Consider the following 20434-nt stretch of genomic DNA (forward strand, 5'->3'; position numbering starts at 1 on the left):
GCGGAAGGAAGGTCTGCCTCACGTGGGAAACATCCTGTGGACAGGGTTCTGCAGACAGCAGAGGAGTCATTATTTGAAAGTGTTTGTGAAAAGCTGGTGTAGAGGCATCCTCCTGAAGTTTAGGTGGGAATGATTGTCAACAAGGAGAGAGAGAGAGAGAGAGAGAGAGAGAGAGAGAGAGAGAGAGAGAGAGAACTCCTTTGTTATAGTTTTAGAAGATTAAAGTTCAGTAGTGAGTGTTTGCGGAAGGAACAGTTCCCCTAGTTTTGAAGATGGAAGGACCTACGTTGGTAGAAGGATGGTAAGGCAGTTCTTATGATGGAGTGACCTGCTGAAGACCCATTGGAAGGAATGAGCCATGGGTTTGAACAGAGAGTCTTTTGAAAAAAGGGGTAATGAAGGAATAAACATGAAGGCGATGACCAGACATGGACACTCAGCAAAGGGGTGTGACTTAGAATTGCATTCAATAGGAAATATCAAATCAGTGTTGGAAGAGACTGACCTAGCAGTCAGAGCCAGAAGGGATAACAAGGGATGGGGCTGAGCTAAGTAGAGACCTTGTCCCATAAGCCATCAGTGTCCAACAGCAGGTAGGAGATGAGAAATGGAGTCTAAACTTCTCATAGAACTTGGCTAGAGTTCACAGCATTGGCGTGCCCAGTGTAAAGAAGAAAAGATACAAAGATGGTTAGGGTTGATTATATCAAGTTACTAAAATTTCTAAAGTCCACAGATGCGGTAGATGATGTGTTTTTTTGACATTGAGACCTGGTGGGAATGGATTAACTACTTCTGAAAATGGTTAATTTCATCGGTGAGAAACCAACAACATGGTTATGGTTACAGCCGATCACACCTTGCGATGGAGAACAAAGCCTTATGTGGCTATGATATATGCAGAGAGATATACCATCTGGCTTGGTAGAGGAGCAAATGATGCTATTGAAAGTAAGAGGAAGAGAAGGAGGATGAAGAAGAAGGAGGGATGGAAAGGGTAGGGGAGAAAAGGAGAGAAACAAGAGCTATGAGGAAGCAAGCAGGACATTTTTAATCAATTACTTTTCTTTTGTAATTTTAATGCCTGCTTTTGTGTATAACTGAGCCTCAGATACAATAGCATGTCCTCGTGTGGTGCTTACCTGATCTGAAGACTGACCGTTCCTCAGATAGTTTGGCCCTGATTGCCAATTGCTGCTTTGATTTACCTGGATATTTGATAAGGTATATTTCTGTGTTTCTCCAGAAGAGGGTCTTGAGGCATCTTTTGCTTACTATGATAATCGTTTTTAATGTAACCACTCAGAGAATTAGAGCCAAATTAATTAGGAAGCTAAACAAAATAACACTCTTTAACACACACACACACACACACACACACACACACACACACGTGTGTGTGTGTGTGCGCATGCCCTTTCTCCCCCACCTCCCCAGCCTTGAGCTCTCTGGAGAGAAGACAGATTTATGCAGCAAGGCATAATTTTGCAACATCTAGTTTGGTGTCATCACAGGACACCCCCTTTCTCTCATTCATGTGCATTTGATTGGACAGCATAACTTAGTTGTGAATGACCCCCCTCCATGTGCTTTGTAGCAAATGTGGGGTCTGCCAAGTCAAGTCTGTGTGCTCTTGGCAAGCTAGGGGCAACACCACTGGTTGAGTGACACCTCCCACAGACAAGGATCCTAAGGAGTCATCAGTACTGTTTCCACAGAGGCACTCACAATGCCAGGATCCACAGCAATGCAAGAAGCAGTTTCCAGCTTTCAGGAGTCAGGTTGTCAGGGTGGTCCCCGCTCATCTCCTGTGCACGGACACAGGGTCTTCCTGAGCTCTGCAGAGAACACAGCTTCTCCCTGAAAGTGGGGCTCAGGCAGAGAGTGAGCTCATTCTGCAGACTGCCCATTTGCATGCACAGTGCAGCAGTCTTCAGAGAAGCAGCTCTTGGAGCCATGGCAGAGTGCTCCTGTGTGGGGGTGCACAGTGTGTGTGTGTGTGCATACTCATGCATACATGCAAGAGCACGAGTGCATAATGTGTGCATATGTGTGTACAATGTGTTTGTGTGTGCACAGTGAATATTCACAGCGTGCTTGCATGTGTGTGTTCATAGAGGGTGTGCAGTGTATATGCATGTAGTGTGGTATGTGTGTGTTGTAAGAATATTGCATTTTGAGCGTTTTACCCACTTGGGATGAATGGGGTGAGCTTTTTACCCACTTGGGGTTACCTGATTAGGTTCTGTGGGGTTACTCAGAAAATTTACGCGCAGTTTATGAATTTGAGGTGCATGTGATCTAGTTGGGGAGTTAAGAATCAATGTAGAAAATAAGGACCAACAGAACAGTTTATGTCTATAGATAACTAGTATATACAGCAGGGAAGAAGGGAATTCCTGTGTGGTCATGTAGTCAGGAAACCTCTTCAAAGAGTAGAAAATGGCAGTTATTTAACATCTGCACTCTTTGTAACTGGATTGAAATTTGGGTTATGAGTGAGGTGCTCTGTAGAGCTGCGGATGCTTTCTGTTAACTGTTTCTGGGGGGGGGGGAGAAGGTCTTCTGTCCCACCCTTCCCTTTCTTTTTTATTATAAATGGGAAGTAAAGAATATACTCATAGTATTTGGTGCTGCCAATGGAGTCTATTCACAATTTGCCTAAAATAAACAAAAAACAATAGAAGATAATGCTGTGAATGCAGGTTTGGTTTGGAGGTGCACACTAACAATCCCAGTGTGGAGGAGGTAGAGACAAGACAGCAAGTTCTATGGTAACAGTTTCTAGAGAGTGAGGCTTTCTCTCTCTCTCTCTCTCTCTCTCACACACACACACACACACACGACGATAATGCTATAAATCAAAAAATTCCTTTTCTTCTGAAAATTCAGTGAAGGCCAGGGAGATGACTCAGTGGATAAATAGCAAGAGGCTCAAAGACCTGAGTTCAGATCCTCAGAACCTAGGTAAGAAGTCAGGCAGGTGTGGCAGCTGCCTGTCGTTCCATCCCTGGGGAGGTAGAGCAGGAAATCCCCTGGGAAGCTGGCTGGCTGAACCAGCTGGAACCAGCTAACTAGAGTTCAGCTGAGACTTGCTTCAACAGATAAAGTAGCGAGCAATCAGGAAAGACACTGATGTCAACTTCAGGCCTCTACATGAACATGCACATACATGCATGTTTAGCCACACTCACATGTGTGCCCACTGATAGGTAAACATGCACATGCATGATGAATCACAGCCAACAAACCTCATATATCTTACTTTTAAACTTACGAGTATGACACTGAGACATTGCTGTGTGGAGTGTATTTATGTATGTTAACAGTGCCTCTCTCCTGTGGGAGAGGATGCATCCAGCCTGCTGCCGGGTTCCTCTGCCTCCTGTGTTTGTGGACTGCTGTTAGAGACACTTGGAACCATACACACAGCCTTTGTGACAGAAATCTTCCACTTCAGTGCAGTTCCCAAGGTTCACTCACACTGTAGTCTGACCCAGTACCTTATCCTTTTACAACAGAACGTGGCTTGGTCGTCGATTCACCTCGGCTGTGCAGCCAATGTGAGAGCTAGGCTACTAGAGACATTCACGTGCAGGTAGCAGCTTCTCTTGGCTCAGGTGTGAGCGTAGGAGTGAAAGTGTGTCTCACTCAGGCTGTTGCTTATAGCAATAGCTCACTTTTAAAAATCACTTTTTGTGGAGGAGTACAGATTGAACACATGCCAGGCAACCAGACCACAGTCATTTGCCAACCACTCCATCGTCATGCAGCAACTACCCCTTTGTCACGTGGCAAACACCCCACCGTCACGTGGCCATCAGCCTGCTGTCATGAGGCAACCAGCCCACCAGCATGCACCTCCTCAGTCCTTTTTGAGTTTATTTTCATTTTTTTTTTTTTGTTTTGTTTTTTCGAGACAGGGTTTCTCTGTGTAGCCCTGGCTGTCCTGGCACTCACTTTGTAGACCAGGCTGGCCTCGAACTCAGAAATCCGCCTGCCTCTGCCTCCCGAGTGCTGGGACTAAAGGCGTGCGCCACCACGCCCGGCTATTTTCATTTTTAATTTCGAGGCTGCTACGCTGAGTGCTCAGGTTGGCCTTGAACTTGCTCTGTATTGAGGTTTCTAAACAGGGTTTCCCTTCGCAGTTCAGCTTAGCCTTAAACTCTTGAAAGTCCTGGCTCAGCTTCTGAGGTGCTGTGGTAACAGTATACCCTGACACCCCAAGAACTTACACTTTTATTAAATGAATATTGCATGACACTCAACTGCAGAGTTCCTGGGAAAGGGACACGCGTATAATAGACCACCTAGAAAATTAAACAAAGCCTTCCTAAATGTGGTGTGTACATTTTTACAGGTGCATGGTCACTGTCTATAGTGCTGATTCACAATAATTCCTTTCGGTTCCCTTCTGTTCCTTGACTGTACTCACCTGTAATTCCTCCCCCTCCCATTAACCCCTCACCTTCCTCCTCCCCCCTCTCTCCCCCTCCCACTGGGCTCTTTCCTTATCCCTTTCCCTCCCCCTCCCACTGGTCCCTCTCCTTTCCTTCCTCCTCTGCTTTTTTTTACCCTCCCCTCCCCCACCCACTAACCCCTCTCCTTCCCCCTCCACTCCCCTCTCCCCCTTCCTCTGGCCCCTCTCCTTCCCCCTCCTTCCTTCTGCTTTCATATCATGTCTCCATACTTCATTTTATGTTTCTATGTAAAATCCAGGACCCACAAGTAAGAGAAAATACATGATATTTGTCTTTCTGGGCTTGGCTAATCTTTTTTAATATTTTGATGCTGGCAAGATGGCTCCATGGGTAAAGGCGCTTGCTGAGAAAGCCGACTGACCTGAGCTCAGTCCTGGAACCATGTAGACCCGGGAGGAGAGAACTGACTCCACATGTGTGCCACGACACTTGTGCCCTTGCCCAAACAATGATAAAGAAGTGATTTATTCATTAACAATTTATCATTATTATTAAAATTAAATTTTAATTTTGAATCGACAGTTTTAACCATCAGTTCAAGATAGCCTATAGTCACTGGAAAGGAATCTCAATTTTGAAGAGTTGTTGAGATCAGCTTGGCCTGTGGGCATATCTGTAGGGGGTTGTCCTGATTGTTAATAGATGTAAGAGGACCTAGTCCACCGTGGGTGGCACCATTCCCTGGGTAGATGGTCCTGGGCTATGTAAGGAAGCCAGCTAAGCATCATTCCTTCATGGTTTCTGCTTTAGGACCCTGCTTGAATTCCTTCTGTGACATCTCTAATGATGGGCCGTAACCTGTGAGCGAAAATAAACCCTTTCCTTCCCTAAGTTGCTTTTGGTCATGGTGTTTATCAGTAACAGAGGGGAACTAAGAACACAATGTGTTCCAGGCTGTGTTCCAGGCTGTTCATCTATCCAAATAAAGCTAAATGGTGATCCCAGCTTCTAATTTACTTCATGCTGTGTTTAGGAAAAGGTATCTTAGGAGGCTTAGCCAGATTTACCTGCTACACCCCAGGGAGTGTCTTATCAGCCAATCATCGAATACTTTGGAAAGCTACCCAGGACAGGGAAGTCTCTAGATCCTGTGAGGCATCACCAGGCAACCATAAACAAAACAGCCAGAGGAGAGCCTAGAGCCTCAAAGCCTGTCTACTCTTCAGTCATTTTAAGTGTTGATAGCTAGACAGTGGGGCAGCTAGATCAAGGCAGTCACTCTCTTGCCGTGAGGACCTTGAGGAGGAAAGCTCCTCCTTACCTTTCGTGGTCCGTCCTTGTGCCCACCCCAGTTCCAGCTAACCACTGTCTTTCTGAGGGTGCCATATTGTTCATGTGTCTGGCATCTTTCACTGAGCATAACATCTTTGGAGGCCACTTCAGGTTCTTGTATATGTGATGATTTTCTCCTATTCTGGCTGAGTGCTATTCCAGTGTTTGGAAACACCAGTCTATCTGATATTTTAAATTTAGGCCATTTCTTTTGCTTTCTCTTCTTCTGGCTCTTATAACTAAGCTGACTAACATTTGCGTACAGAGCTCCATAGGATGTGCTTCTTTTGGGTTGACACTGTGAATGCGATAACTGTATCATGGAAGCAGAAGTTAACCTTTAAAGAGATGACCAAGATGGTTTCCAAGGAGCCCATGTCACCAGTGCACCGGATCCAACCGTTCACATCTTTACTAGCACATGGCTTTGGCATTTGCATTCTTTTTGGCTATTGTGGTTTCACATTAGCCACATTCTCTAATGACCAGGGCTACTGGATATTATCTCCATGTACTGGCTAGGTTTGTGTCAACTTGACACAGCTGGAGTTATCACAGAGAAAGGAGCTTCAGTTGAGGAAATGCCTCCATGAGATCCAACTGTAAGGCATTTTCTCAATTAGTGATCAAGGGGGAAAGGCCCCTTGTGGGTGGGACCATCTCTGGGCTGGTAATCTTGGGTTCTATAAGAGAGCAGGCTGAGCAAACCAGGGGAGGCAAGCCAGTAAAGAACATCCCTCCATGGCCTCTGCATCAGCTCCTGCTTTCTGACCTGCTTGAGTTCCAGTCCTGACTTCCTTTGGTGATGAACATCAGTATGGAAGTGTAAGCCAAATAAACCCTTTCCTCCCCAACTTGCTTCCTGGTCATGATGAAACCCTGACTAAGACACCCCCATCTCGTGTGTGTGTGTGTGTGTGTGTGTGTGTGTGTGTGTTGAAAGGTATATGTCACAGCATGTGTGTGGAGGTCAGAAGAGAACTTGTGGGAGTTGTTTTCCCTTTCTACCGAGTGGCTCAGGATTTAACCCAGGTCATCAGGCTGCAAGGTAAAGGCCTTTACCTGACAAGCCACTTTGCCAGTCCTGAGCTTGTTTGTCTTGATATTGGTTTTTGGTTATTTTTAATTATTTGTAGGTGTGCATGTGTGCATGAGGGGCTGTGCATGTGTGTGCAGGCACCCTTGGAGGCCAGAGTGTGGGGTGCTGAGGAGCCCAAGTTACAGGTGGTTGATTGCCACCTGTCGCAGGTGCTGGGGACTGAACGTGGGTCCTCTGGAAAAGCAGCAGATGCTCTGAGCCACTGTGCCACCTCTCCATGTCTTCTCAGTGTCTTTTAAAATGCTTTTTTGGCTTTCTATATCTTGTGTGTGTGAAGAATGGATGTCCAAATCTTAATAGATTTTGTCTTTTATTGGATTAGAATAGTACTGTGTATATTATTCATAGGTGCAGAGCACCTATGAAATATATGCTTTATTTTTTTTTTGCTAAGTTTTGTCAAGAAAATATTCACGTTCTTTATAGTTTTAAATTTAAAATATGAAGAACATATTCTTGTCCAAATAAAATGGTACATGCTTCAGGGACAGTTTACAATCATGGAAGGGGGAGAAGCGACATAAAGAGAAAATTCAGAGATTAAAAAAAGAAATTCAGGGGACAGAGTGATCTAATATTGCAGAAGGAAGAATTTGACTAGGAAAGATGGAAACAGAGAGGTATGGACAGAACAGGAGCCTGAGAAACAGAGCAGGAGGAAAAGGACAAAGTTAAAGCTGGGGCTGGGAAACATGAAGTTCCCCCACGGTCTCTTGCTCTCCTTACACTGTTCACTGCATGTGCAGCTCGCCTCAGCTGCTCTCCTCCCCTCAGCTGCTCTCCTTCTCTCAGCTTCTCTCCTCCTCTCAGCTGTCCTCACCTCCCCTCAGCTGTCCTCTCCTTCCCTCAGCTGCTCATCTCCTCTCAGCTGCTCTCCTCCCCTTAGCTGCTGTTCTCCTCCCAGTTGCTCTCCTCCTCTCAGCTGCTCTCCTCTCCTCAGCTGTCCTCCCCTCCCCTCAGCTGTCCTCTCCTCCCCTCAGCTGCTCTCCTCCCTTCAGCTGCTCTCCTCTCCTCAGCTGTCCTCTCCTCTCTTCACCTGCTCTCTTCAGCTGTTCTCTCCTCACCTGCTCAACTCCTCAGCTTCTCTTTCTCCTCAGCGGCTCTTTCTTCAGTTTCCCACTCCTCAGGACTAGCCTGCTTTGCAGAAGTCCCTCTTTCCCACCCACATGCCATTACTGTTCCCCACCAACACACAAAACAGCCAGTTGCATTTGTTCTGTCTTTAGCACAGAAAGACACAGCTGGTGACGTTACTGGTGTGGGTTTGAATCTTAGCTGTACCACTATCCACTTAGCTGTGGCACGGGCAGACTTTGATCTTTAAAATGACAGCAGCTATGACATCTTCTAAAACATCTCCACAGATTAAAGAATTGATGCCTAGGTTTTTATTGGGCTTAGCACACAGTGCTTAGTCATGAGCTGTCACAGAAGCTGTTGGGTGTTGGGGGAGGGCGGTTTTGACTATGCCTTCCATCTTTGGCTCTCTGCTCATCTAGTCTGGAAGCTCATCACCCTGCCTTAGAGACCCATGACACAAACACAACTGTATTTGCTCATCTGCAAGGCAAAGTTGGGACTAATAATAATGAGTACTGATATTACCTGAGCTGTGAGCATTTTAACCTTGTGCCGAAACATACTGCGTGGCAGAAAAAGCTTCCTGGTTCCGGAATGCTGACAACTCAAGGCAATTGGGTTTAGTAAATATGGCCGAGGTGGGTGAGCTGTGCCCTTCTCCCCTCAACCCTTCAGAACTCTGGCTGACACAGTACCCCTTCTGCCTGGCCCTTGTCTGTCCTTGCCTCAGCATGACGAGTGAAAGTTTACGTGTCTGTGTGATGCACAGCTTTTGCTTTTTCCAGTTGTTGGCAAGGTTCCCTCACACTGAACTAAGTTTTGCTTTGATCCTGGATCAATATGGGGAAATAAATTCTCTCTCTCTCTCTGCTTTAAACCTGTAGCTGCTCATTTCTGTGAAACGTGTTTATGAACCTCTCTCCATCTCCTCTCTATAATGCAACGTTTTCTGGTTTTTCCTGCATTTCTCCAGATACCCATTGTCCTTGTGTCCTGACATCTGCAGCCCCAGTGCAAGCCCCTTTCTTGGGAAGCCACTTAAAACGTGGCTCCCAGAACGGTATTCCTTTCCCTTCTGTGAGGTCCCATTCATTCCAGCTCTCGATGGTGGTCTCGGCTTTTCAGCAACTACAGTACCGTGTCTGTGAATTATACTTGGGATGGTCATATACATGCCATTCACACTAGGCCAGTGGGGAAGGAGAAGGGGCAAGGTTTGCCACCAGGCGTGGGCAGCGGAGCAAAGCAGTGACATCTCAGGCTTACGCTGGTGACATCTTGGATATACAGAGAAGTATGACCACTATATTAGTTGTCTATTGTTGAGATACAATACCCCAGACTCCAAACTTATAAAGAAAAGAGCCTTAGTTAGCTTCCACTGTCTGGGGTGTAAGAGTGTGGTACCAATACACACTTGGTTGGTTGAGGACTCCTTTTGCTATCTCACGTCACAGTGATGACAGAATACAGCGAGGAAGGACGTCAGAGGGTAGGAGGAACATCCTGCTCTTCTGTAACAATCACGGCCTGAGAATCGAGCAAGCTCCCACCAGCATTGCCTTATTTCCCCTCTGAGCGAGCATGAAGGTGACCTAATTGTCTCCCACTGAACTCCACCTTTTGAAGGTCTCACCAACTGTGAGCCCAGCCAAGCCGCATCCAACCCCAGAGTCACTCTATGTATGTTAGCTTTGCATTTTAAAAACTGGTCACTTGTATTCACCCCCTCCTGCGCTCTGTGTTGTGTCTGGGAGGTTGGAGTTTTTTCTGATGGTGCAACGTTGAGCTTCAGTCTCAACACACTTCACCTTCTGTGAGACAGGCTTTAGAGGTAAAATGGGAACAGATTCTCAACTACTTCCTACTGTTGGGCTCTGGAATGTCTCAGAAGAGCAAGGAAGCGGCATGGCATTCCCTTTGCAGCAAATGTCTGAGTGTCTTTACATTGCAGACAGTAGGTGCTAAGTGCAGGCTTGCATGCAGAGATGCAGGTTAACAAAGGCAGTGGCTGACAAGGCACTGCTGTAGGAAAGGTCAGGCTGAAAACAGGAGGAGTCATCTTTTTAAAGCTTTATTGATCTTTATCTTTTCCCATCTTCTATTACTATCGATGAAGAAATCTCCTACAAGGACCCCTCCCCAAAAACCACACAAGAAAATGCTTACCAAATGTCTGTAAGCCAAGTCCGAGGGCAGTGAGTGTGTAGCCTGAGATCTCTGCTCAGGGAGGATGGGTTTTAGGAGAATGATTCAAGAACTGATATACATAAATCAACATGGTAATAATAGCCTCTGGTCTAAACCTTTAATTAAAAAAAAACCCATCGCGGAATATTTCTTGCCAAGTAGTATCTGTGTGACAGAGATATGGAGCTTGCAGAGCTGCACGGTGTTTATCCCCCTGGAGCTCAGTTCACTGCTTCCCTCCCAGGGGAGCCCCTCTTCAAAACCCGCGCGCTGCGCTGCTGCCTCCCCCGAACCCGTGTGCTACGCTGCTGCCTCCCCCGAACCCGTGTGCTACGCTGCTGCCTCCCCCAAACCCGTGTGCTATGCTGCTGCCTCCCCCAAACCCGTGTGCTATGCTGCTGCCTCCCCCAAACCCGTGTGCTACGCTGGTGCCTCCCCCGAACCCGTGTGCTACGCTGCTGCCTCCCCCAAACCCGTGTGCTACGCTGGTGCCTCCCCCGAACCCGTGTGCTGTGCTGGTGCCTCCCCCGAACCCGTGTGCTGTGCTGCTGCCTCCCCCAAACCCGTGTGCTGTGCTGGTGCCTCCCCCGAACCCGTGTGCTGTGCTGGTGCCTCCCCCGAACCCGTGTGCTGTGCTGGTGCCTCCCCCGAACCCGTGTGCTGTGCTGCTGCCTCCCCCGAACCCGTGTGCTATGCTGATACCCTCAGGGAGCAAAACCCTGTGCATAAGAAAGAGACGATCCTGTATCCCACCCATGGCCGCCACTGCAGATTCTTGGCTCTCCTCTGGTTAACACCATCACAGAGCAGCTGCTCGCAGGCCAGGACCATGGACAACCACCGCACAGCAGCCTAGGCAAAGGAGTGACTGGACTCCTTTGGATGGGATAGAAAAGACCTGACTGAATGGGATGGGAGCAGGAAGAGGAAAGAGGAGAGGGAAGTAGCAGTGACTGTTTTGAGAAATGTATTCACGCACGCCGACCTGTACACACGGTGCAATGGAGCATGTAGGGAAGCTAGAAGATGGGAAAAGTTAGACCATCTTTTGCATTTTAACTTAAGTCACTATACAAAGATCTAAATTTTAAGTTGTTTTTTTTTTTTTTTTTCAGGACTAAATACAATGATTCTCTATAAAATTATAGAAATGGCTTTGGAAAGAGATGGCCATGGGTTAAACACTAAAACTAATTTCGAGACTTTAAGATTAATCGGTAAAATGTTCTGAGTTCCTGTTTCCACACTTATAAAGCTAGCGCATCCTGGGGCTATCAGCTCGACTGTCAGGCATTTATTTGCCGGGCAGGTGCAAGGCTATGGTTTAATCTTCATACAGCCAGAAAGCAATAATAAAACCTGTGAGGGAAGCTAACATTCATGCATAATACATACATAAATACCATGTGCGTATCCTCTGATGTATGTGGGTTGGTATAGAAATAAATGTTCTTTCCTTTCCTTTCCTTTCCTTTCCTTTCCTTTCCTTTCTCTTTCTCTTTCTCTTTCTCTTTCTCTTTCTCTTTCTCTTTCTCTTTCTCTTTCTCTTTCTCTTTCTCTTTCTCTTTCTCTTTCTCTTTCTCTTTCTCTTTCTCTTTCTCTTTCTCTTTCTCTTTCTTTCTTTCTTTCTTTCTTTCTTTCTTTCTTTCTTTCTTTCTTTCTTTCTTTCTTTCTTTTTTTCCGAGACAAGGTTTCTCTGTGTAGCCCTGGCTGTCCTGGAACTCACTCTGTAGACCAGGCTGGCCTCGAACTCAGAAATCCGCCTGCCTCTGCCTCCCAAGTGCTGGGATTAAAGGCGTGTGCCACCACACCTGGCTGAAATAAATATTTCTGTTTGACTTTTGTCATAGAAAAAAATATATGTGTGTATATATATGTATGTATATATATACACACATAAGAACATCATATTGTAAGTATATTTTTATATGTATCTAGTTTATATGTATGTATATAAATTCAGTTCCCTTTCTTCTCACTCAGCTCTTATGTTTAATGAAATTTAGAAATGTATATTTGATTCCTGAAATGAATTCATCCATTACAATTTAATCATCAGTGTGAACAGGACACATCCAGATAAACTAATTGAAAAAAAATACTTGCTTTTTTTTTTTTTTTATAGCGAAATGCCGCTTACCCACTAAAGTGGTCTGTTGAGTGCTGGACCCCAAACATAAACCAGACTGTAAATTATCCATAATGTGCTTAAATTTGTTTCTCTTCCAGATACAATGGAGCTTTGTTCCTGAGAATTTACTTGTTAACATTTAAATCAGGAAACTAATCTCAAGGAGAATAAGACTTTGTAACATTCTCATTGATGTGTTTGCACTTATTTTATTAAATATACATTAATAAAATTTTCCTGAAATACTATTCATCAGTTTCTTTTAATGTAACATAAGTACTGTATGTGTACACGTGCACTTGTGTGTGTGTGTATACATATCTGTCGATATATCACATAGTTATTTATCTGCAAGTTGTTTGTGTTGCATGGCTTCATGGATGAGAAGCCATTTCTTGTTGTCTGGCCAGTATTTTTCCACTGTCTGTGCTTGCTGGCCACGTTCAGGCCTTGCTGTTTAATTGAACAATCACCTCTATTGTGGTGACAATAGACCTGGGTCTTGCTGTGATGATGAGGTACAAGCTGAAGTGCAGAACTCAGAAGGATTCTGTTTAGGATACAGGGCTTGTGGTAGAAGCTAGTTCCAACTGGTTCTGAGTGACCTTGGGATGCACAGGTAGAATTAAGAGCAATATTCACCGTCAAGAATGAATAGCATATGGTTGCTTTGATCCATCAGCTATCTATGAAATTGGATTTGGAAACTCTTGGTTCAAATTCCAGACCAATTTCTTAGCCACACTTTGTGTGTATAAGGACACTGTTTTCATCTCCGTAACCCTGACTATCTCTCAAGGGTGGAGGGTGAAGAGGAAATGGCTTTTGTTGCCAGTAATACCCTTCACTGTTTACACAGTGTTTGCTAATAGCCAGCAAATCGAAAGGATGAACAGTAATGTCTTTACCATCAAGGTCTATGCTATTGTTTGGATCTTTAATGGCCCCCAAAACCTGTGTGGAAGGCTTTATCTCCAGGATGTGGCTCTATTGTAGAGTAGAGAGGCCAACAGTGGGGCCTAGTGGAAGTTAGGTACCTGGTCTACCATGGAAGGGCAGTTGGTGCTCCATCTCCTTCTTGCCCTTCTCTTTGCTTGCTGTCTATGATGAGGTTAGTGGTTCTGCCCTTCACACAGTCCCACCGTGGTTTCCTGTGGCACCACAGATCCAAGTGCAACAGAACTTGCAGTTGTTTACTAACTTGACTACCTCAGGTATTGTGTCACAGTGATGGAAAGACACCTAGCATACCCTGTCATTTGCCCAGAGACTCACAAATCCTATATGTTGAACTTGTGTCACGTGTTCTAATCTAGAGTCTTATCAGCAAAGATCTTGACAGCTCACACCCTGAGTTTTAGCTCCTTTATCTCAGAGAACAGAAGGTTGGATTTTATCTGAGTCTCCTTGGAGGTTTAACACTGCAGTGTTGCACAGCCTAGAGCTATGAAAGACAGTTTCTCTTCCCTTCAGTGATGAGTAGATGGCTGCCCACAGGGAGGAGATTGCTGTGCTCATGGATGGTGGCCCACACTGTACTTTGATGAACTTTAATGTTTGTTAACATAGGCCAGACATTTCTGCTGGCCTTTGTAACCTGTCTAGGCAAGGTCAAGGTCAAAGTTTGGTTTGACATTCCATGCTGGAGCATTCTCTCTCTCTCTCTCTCTCTCTCTCTCTCTCTCTCTCTCTGACAACTTCTCAACATTAAGAGTTTGATGTAGACAGTACATTTCCAAATGAGTTTCTTAGTCTGAAACAGGCAGAGCTACACCTGTTGCATACTGTCCCCACAGTCAAGCCTGAGATTAATTGTTGCCGTGTTTTCCTGTCTCCTACCTGAAGGAGTCTTCTAACAGCTTCGTCTGTCAGTCACTGGGAAAGACCACTGGTCTCCACTGCATCCTCTTGTAAAGAGGAGGAGAACTTTCCCAGAGCCTCACCCTTGAGTCTGTCCACATGCAGGGAGTGAAAGTCTCGGGCAGCAACTCTCTTTAAGTCAGCATGAGCTCATTTTACAAGTCAGCATGGACGAGCATTAGGTGGATGTACACCTTGCTGAATGGCAGCTTGCAGATGATTTAATACGTTCTGCCTCACTTACGTCTTAATCTTTAAGAAGGAGGAGACATGAGAAAACATGACTTCTCTTTACTCTTGGCCAAGACAGTGAGATTTATACACTGGCCTTGACCAGAGTGCTGAAGGTGGTTTCTGGGAGACAGAAACAGCCTCAGAGGCAAATATTTTAGGGATACGAAGAACAACACTTCAAACTTGAGTAGGTGGCTACCAGAAGTGGAGGTATAGGTTATTGTACTGCTAGGTTTGCAGGGCCTCAAGTTGGGTGTGGGGAGGTTAGTTCTGGGGATCACCCAGTGTGGAGTTTCTGTCACACACTATTGAGAGGTTTCAAGGGTCTTCCCTCCGCAAGTGTTTGAAATGAGTTTGAAGCGAGTGCCTCTGGTTGCTTCATTTCCTTCCAGGGTAATTAGAAAAGAGGTCCTGATGTTGTGTTTCCTCTGACACTGCATGGTGAACGCCCCAGTCTTGCTGGATGACTAATGTGTCCAGAGTTGCCTTGTTCCTACAGAACGTTGGCCTCTGAGGTGAAAGTTAAACTTGTCAAGGAATTAAACTCAAATCATTTGTGCTTCCCATGACTGTCCCATGAAGCAAACTTTTCCTTTTCCTTTGTTTTAAAACTTTTTTTGTTGTTGAGCCTTAGCATGATGAAGAGGCCGTTGTCTAGTTACAAAGCGGCTCTGAGGGAGTTTCTGACTGGAGAGTCCCTTTCAAGTTGAGAGAATGAGCAGGTGTAGAAAGCTAACTTCAGTTTTGTTTTGGGTTTTGAGACAGGGTCTCATGCTGTAGCCTAGGCTAGGCTCAAAGCCATGGCAAGCCTTCTGCCTCAGGCTCTCAAGTACTTGGATTACAGGTGTGAGTCACCACCAGCTTTTTAGCGAGCTAACTAACTGTAACAGCAGGGTTGGAAAGGTCTGGGTGAGTCTGAACTAGCTGAATTCTGCAAGCAGGGAAAAGCGGGCCTGTTGGAGGTGCCACTCACACTGGTATTGTGACAGAGCCTGAGTCACACTGTACTTACAATACAATGGAAAGTGTCTCCCTTGTCCAATGCTGTTCTGTTACAGAGACTTCACAAATTTTATACAAAAACAGACTGGAACGTCTCCCACCGAAAGTTCGAACGTGTTGTTCATTGCACACTCTTGGGGTGTGTTCAGTTTGAACCTAAGATCGCTTTTTGCTGCTTGCTGAGGGCTTAGTCACCTCTGAGAGAAGGAGGCAACATTAATCATACTGCCTCACATTTATGACAGGCTTTCAAGTTCACAGATTTAATCTTCCTGTCCATCTCAGCAGCCCTGTGAAGTAGGTGTGGCTGGCATTATTAACACTTTCATTAGGCAGTAAACTTAGAACTGGACAAAACATCCGACTAGCCCACGATTAGTATGTATATTCTAACATTCTCCTGAAGAAGGCAAAGCGAGAAAACTAACCACACATAAGTTCCACTCCCCAGCTTTTTCCACAGTTGTTTGACGGATGGTCTGTCGATCCAAACTGTCTTGCAGTCCTAATTCTCATGCTTTATTTACTAACTTATAAAATGAAATGTTACCTGTGGGAGATTCCCAGGGGCAGTTGACTAAAGCCCTGCTGTGAAAGGGATTTTGCAATAGGAGGCTTTGCCTGTCAGGCAGGATGGGTGGAAGCTTGTTCACCTGGCCCACTTCACCCCTCCCTTCCCCTGTGTACAGCCCCGAAGCCACAAGGCTACTGGGCATTGATCCCGTCCATTCTAGTGTAGAGCCTTACCAAGTCTGACCGCAGTGGTTCAAGGCATTTCTGTCTCCTGCTCTCTTCACCTTTTGAGTTCTGTCAAAGCTTGAAGCTCATTGAAAGCTCAGCATTTTTCCATGGGCTGTGGTGGTACACCTGAGCCCATGGCCTCTCCCTGCAGGTCTGGACCTCAGCCAAACACTTGGTTTGCACATCCCAGCCAAGGTGCTAGGCTTCGTGCACTGGAGCGCCTTGCACAGCTGCTGTTTCTGCTGCAGTGACCTTGCATCCCCCTTCTGTGTTTGTTTCCTCCTTGGGAAGCCTTTTCTGACATCTGCCACGTGCGTCTTTATTCAACATCTCCAGACCCCACCATGGGAAACTTCACAGAGGGTTTCCTAAGGGATCATCAGTCGAAGCACTCAGGCTGGACTCCTGTGGGGAATGCAGTAAGCAAGGTTGGATGTTTGGTGTTTCCTAACCACCACATACTTGGGTCTCACTGCTGTCTGCACAGACATTTTCCTGGCTTCCCAAAGAAGCCATTTCAAAGGAGTGGCATTGGAGTGTTTTGGTATTTACAAAAAGTATTTTCTGGGTCAGAAGTCCCTTTCCTGTTGTACTACGATAGGAATCTGTGGCAAGTGAGAGACCTGTTTCTCCTCTTTTAGCAAATGATTGAGTTGATGAGGGTGGGCCGTGGATCACAGGGCTCTGCTCTGCGAGAGCATCGATTTGCGTTTTGCGGTTTTGTTGTACCGAGACGGCGAAGTTTGGTCACTACCTCATATTTGTCGAAAGAGTCTACAGCAGTAACTCACAGATGTTCTTTCAGGGTTGTGCTTTATAACTCTGTATAACCCTCTTTGTAGTCACTAGTGTAGGAAATAATTTCTGAGCCGCGTAGGGCTACACTGCCAACGATAACACGTCTCAACTGTAGCCTTTGGTCCTCACCAGCATGTGCCAGGTACTTCTGAGTCACGGTGAAGTTGCGATGGTCTTCCAGCCTGGGTTAGCAGTTTGATGATGTCTGTTTTCTGCTCCGTATAAACTATCAATTTTGGGCTGGGGTTATATCTTAGTGGAGCTATAGCTTAGTGCCTGGCTAGCATTCAATCCTTAGAACTGCCAGACCAAATAAACAATCATTTATTGTTATTAGTATATTTTTATAAAACTTACTGATTTTCTGTGAATTTCACATCATGCACCCCGCACCCCAGCCTCACTCATCTCCCCTTACCTCTCCCCTTGTATCTGCCCTTGCAACCTCCCCTCAAAAGAAAACACACACACACACACACACACACACACACACACACACTCTAATAAAAATAAGACAGAGCATAGAAAACATCTCTTGTGGAAGCTGTAGTGTGTCACAGTGTGTCCAGCAGTGTGTCCCTCTGTCCACACATCTTCAATTGTGAATGTTCATTGCAATGAGTCTTTGGTCTGGTTCCAGGTCTCTGGCTTCTGTGACCCCATCAACATTATCAGATCCTCACTGGGACTCCTTTGGGTTCTTCTGTTGTTGTCCAGTGTCATGGAGACCCTTCAGTTTTGGATCAGCAGGACTGGCACTTTCACATACCCCAACAGTTCACAGATAACACAGATTTTGCCGTGGGCCAACTAAGAGCCCTGGATCTAGGCCTGGGTGTTGGTTGAGCCGGTCAGTCCACTGGTTCTCCCTTATCCGTACCACCAGGGGGAGCTCTACAGCACAGCTCTAACTAGGCCACCCAATATCACCATCATCAGGAGGCAGGGTCAACTTTTCTGCTGCCCTCAAGGCCAGCTCACCTGAACCCACACCTCCAGAGTCAGCTTCACTAGGCTGCCCAGTCAAGGCATGGGACCCACTCTCCCAAGTGCTGCAGTCTGTGAGGGGCTGGGCCAGTTCTGCACAGATCCTGGAAGAACACATGGTCCTGGTTGGCCGCCCAACCCAGGGACTTCCCCATGGTCTCTAGTGTTAATATGTGCCTCCAACCCCTGCTGCCACATAGCCACTGACCCAGACAAGGCCTTCAGAGCAGCAGCACAGGCCAGGATTTCACCAGGGCCTCAGGCGGGGTGGGGGTGGGGGTTGGGGGCGTGGCTACTCACTACATGCTATTCCTCTCCTGCCTTGTGTCTCCAGTTCTATCCCCTTTACAGTGCTGAAACTGCTGTTCTCAATATCTCTCTCTCTCTCTCTCTCTCTCTCTCTCTCTCTCTCTCTCTCTCTCTCCCACATGTGCCTGCACCCCATGGCTTGGCTGTGGGAGGGTCGCTGGACATCTTCCTCCTCCCATGCTACTGTTGTGTGGTGGCAGGCAGGGCTCTGTGTATCTACAGGCCTACCTGTAGTGCAGTGGAGGGCATCTTTCCCTGCACGAAGATCAGCAGGTCTCTGAATGTCTCCCGATTTTACTTTTAGCCTCCATTGCCATCAGCACAGCCTTGGGATACTGTGATGATCTCCTTGTCCCTGACCCCAGCACAGCAGCCAGAGGTCCCAGCCCAACGCACTCTGTGTGTGTGTGTGTGTGTGTGTGTGTGTGTGTCTGAGAGAGAGACAGAGACAGAGACAGAGACAGAGAGAAGAAGTGCGCAGTTAGTGAGCAGTACCTGTGGAGGGCAGGAGGAGGCATCAGCTCTCCTAGAACTGGAGTTACATACAGGCTGTGAGTCATAGGTCCAGCAGGAGTGCTGAGAGCCAAACTCTGGTCCTCTGGAAGAGCAGGAAGTGCTCTTAACCACCGAGCCACCTAAACTACAAATCAATTTCTGTATATGAAAATAGGGCAATTAATAGAATTTGTGGGGTAAAGGAGCTCTCTGCGAGGCCCGAGGACATGAGTCAGATTCCTGGAACTTACAAGGTGGAAGGAGAGAACCAACCCCCACAAGTTGTCCTCTGGCCTTCACAGCATCCCCACCAATAAATAAATAATACATAGATAAAAATAAATAGATTCTTTGTGTATATTTTAAGATTATTATATTTCCTGGATTTCTTTTTTTTTTTCAATTTTTAAAAAATTTTAATCATGCCAGGCTGTGGTGGCACACGCCTTTAATCCCAGTACTTGGGAGGCAGAGGCAAACGGATTTCTGAGTTTGAGGCCAGCCTGGTCTGCAGAGTGAGTTCCAGGACAGCCAAGGCTACACAGAGAAACCCTGTTTCAAAAAACAAACAAACAAATAAATAAACAAACAAAAAATAAACAAACAAATTTTTAGTCATACTCGCTCATTGTCTTTGTCAGTGTTCCATTGCTGTGAAGAGACAGCACGACTACAGTAATTCTTTTTTTTTTTTTTGGTTTTTCGAGACAGGGTTTCTCTGTATAGCCCTGGCTGTCCTGGAACTCACTTTGTAGACCAGGCTGGCCTCGAACTCAGAAATCCACCTGCCTCTGCCTCCCAAGTGCTGGGATTAAAGGCGTGTGCCACCACCGCCCGGCTATAAAAGAAAGCTTTTAGCTGGGGCTAGCTTACAGTTTCAGAGGCTTAGTCCAGGATCCTTGTGGTAAGGGCTGTATCTTATATGTGCATGCCTGGTGGGTGACCAAGAAGCTCGGAAGAGGATGCTGGTTCCTCAAAGTTGGGGTTACAGTTAATCATTCCCCACCATGTACTTGAACCTGGGTCCTCTGCAAGAGCAACAAGTACACTTAACCACTGAGCCATCTTTCCAGCTACGTTTTAAAGTACTGAGTATGTGTGAGTATGAGTGTGTGAGAGTGTATGTATGTGAGTGTGTGTGAGTATGAGTGTGTATGTGTTTGTATTTGTGTGTGTATGTGTGTGAGTGATATGTGAGACTGTATGTGTGTGACTGAATATGTGAGAGCGTATGTGTGTGTAAATGTTTGTGTGTGTATGAGTGTATATGTGAGAGTATGTGTGTATATGTGTATATGAGTTTGTGTGAGTGTATTGTGAGTATGTGTGTATGAGTGTGTGAGAGTGTATGTATGTGAGTGTGTGTGAGTGTGTGTATATGTGGAGTGTATATGTGAGAGTATATGTGTGTGTGAGTGTATTGTGTTATGAGTGTGTGTATGAGAGTGTATGTGTATATGTGAGTGTGTGTGAGTATATGTGTGTGAGGGTATGTGTGTGTGTGTGTATGTGTGTGTAAGAAATATGGAGACAATGTTTGAGTCTGGTTTCGTTTATTGCTCTCTTATCTGTGATGTCTGGATTAACTAGAATGTCATTGTTCCCTGGCTGGGATCCTGGTCAGTGTGAGTGGAGGAAGGGCTGAGCAGCCATCCCTATCTTCTTCCTGACTGTGGCTGGAAGAGCTCTGCCATTGCAGCAGGAAGGGCACCTAGGGCCCTGCAGACCATGGGAGCTGACCTCTATTTTTTGTTG

At 46.0% G+C, this 20434-nt stretch overlaps 1 protein-coding gene across 1 annotated transcript in view; it reads left to right on the forward strand.

Moving 5' to 3' along the window:
• The window catches only part of Itpr2 (inositol 1,4,5-trisphosphate receptor type 2), a 404943-nt gene that overhangs the window by 51130 nt on the left and 333379 nt on the right, over positions 1 to 20434 (forward strand). The window lies entirely within an intron of this gene.

The sequence above is a fragment of the Mus caroli genome, unplaced genomic scaffold (assembly GCF_978045245.1).
Source record: "Mus caroli unplaced genomic scaffold, Mus_caroli_1 scaffold_7, whole genome shotgun sequence".
NCBI lineage: Eukaryota > Metazoa > Chordata > Mammalia > Rodentia > Muridae > Mus > Mus caroli.